We start from the raw sequence: 2,268 nt of genomic DNA on the forward strand, positions 1-2,268 counted from the left end.
CAGGGGAGGGCCACGCGCAGAGCTCTCCGCCCGCTGCCCGCTGTCCGCCCGCCACTCCACGGCCTCAGCATGAAGCGGGGCTATTGCCCCCATTTTTGCAAACGGGGAGGCCCCGCTCGGAGAGACTGTGACATGCAAGAGTCACACAACCTTCCGCTCCCGTTTGACTCCAAAGCCGCACCTCGCTACCCACCAGCAGAAACCAAACGCGTGCGCAGCGTTGGGCGGGACCTGCAGAAGCCTGCGTGCTGCCCGGCTTCTCGGGCCTCCGTTTCCCCAGCGGTAAGGGGGCGGGTGCACGTGAGACCCCTGCCCCCAGGCGCCTCACCGTCCTCAGACCCCAAGGAAACGCGAAGAACCCAGCCTTTTGCTGAGGTGCCCTGTGGACCTACTTGCTACGAACGTTGGCCTTCCCCCATCCCCTAATTTTTTAGGTTTTCTTTTCTCTAAACGGTTTCATGTGTGTGAACTATTTGATCATTTAAAAAAAAACATACTGTCTAGCTGGCATGGCTCAGGGGTTGAGCATCGATAGGCCTGTGAGCCAGGAGGTCACGGTTGGATTCCAGCCAAGGGCATATGCACGGGTTGCAGGCTCCATCCCCAGTGCGGGCCGTGCAGGAGGCAGCCGATCAATGATCCTTTCATCATTGATGTTTCTATCAATCTCCCCCCCTTCCTTCCTCTCTGAAATCACTAAAAAGATATTAAAAAATAAAAAAATAGACTCCCTGGGTCAGAACTGTACCCAGACCTCCAGTCCCCTCCGAAAGGCAATAAGCTGATGGCAGTTTCACCCACACTCTGCTAGGGATGATGTGCGCATGAGCACATACACGGGTACACGCACCCACACAGGAATAGTTACTGCCCCCCTCCTCATTTTTTTAAGAACAAAAGGTGGCATGCAATATACATTTCTGCACTTGTTCTGGTCACGTAATGACATTTTTGCATTGACTCCATGCGATTACATATAATTTACTTTGGGGGGTTACAATATTCTATTGAAATACAACATATGTACCCACAAAATATGTAAGAGTAGACAAAGCGAACACCACATGGCACCAGCACGCAGTAAAGACACAGAACACAACCAGCCCCCTTGGGGCCCCCTAACTCCCTGCCAAGGAACCACTGTCCGACCTCTCTGGCTTGATGTGGTTTTGCTGTCTGTGGAATCAGGTCTCTTCTCCTTTCATCCAACGTCACGTCTGTGGGATCCATCCACGCGGTTGCCTGTAGTTGCACAGTATTTATTCGCATGGCTGTGTGGTACTCTGGTGTGTGACTGAACCAGGTTTTATTTTACCCGTCCCACTCGGAATGGCTATTTGGGAGGTTTCCAGGTCTTGCTTATCACAAATAGTGTCGCTACAAACATCCCGGTGCGGTGTGTGTCTTTCGCGGAGCACGCGTGCCCATTTCTGTGGGGTGTGTACCTGGACATAGACTCGCGGGGTCCGAGGTCTGCCTGTGTTCTGTTTCAGCAGAGCTGCCGGGGCGTCTTCCAAAGTGATGGTAACGCTTGACATTCCCGCCAGGAAGTTCTGGTTCCGCCCCATCCCACATCTCAGCCACAGGGGATGTTCTCTGCCTCCTTCACTTTAGCCGTTCTGGCAGGGGTACAGTGCTAATGTTGCAGTGTGGTTCTCATTAGCCTGGTTATTAACGAAGCTGAGCACTTCATGTTTAATTTTTTTTAATTTATTGATTTGAGAGAGAAGAGAGAGAGAGACATTGGTTTGTTGTTCCGCTTATTTATGCACTCATTGGTTGGTTCTTGTATGAGCTCCGGCTGGAGATCAAACCCAAAACCTTAGTATATCAGGATGACGCTCTAACCAACTGAGTACTCAGCCAGGGCATTTTGCAGGTGTTTATTGGCCGTTTGGGGTTTTCTCTTCAAGTATTTTGCCCATTTGTCTAATGAGGTGCTGCCTTTTTCATGTTGATTTGTAGTTCTTTTATATTCTCAGTAGAAGTATTTTGCTGTGTGTATGTGTTGCAGATATCCTCTCTCACTTTGTGGGTTGTCTTTTTTGTTTTGTTTTGTTTGTTTAACATAGTTTACTTAATATAGGCCAATGTCTCTCTCTCTTTTTTTAATGGTTAGTGCTTTTGTTTTCGGTTTAAGAAACCTTTGCCTGTTCCAAGATCATAACGAAGTTTTCCTGTGTTTTCTTCTGAGGCTTTATTGTTTTAGTCTTTCACATTTAGGTCTGAAAAAATTTTTTTTATGGTGTGAGGTAGGGGTTGCGGTAG

Source organism: Myotis davidii, unplaced genomic scaffold, assembly GCF_000327345.1.
Source record: "Myotis davidii unplaced genomic scaffold, ASM32734v1 scaffold514, whole genome shotgun sequence".
Lineage (NCBI taxonomy): Eukaryota > Metazoa > Chordata > Mammalia > Chiroptera > Vespertilionidae > Myotis > Myotis davidii.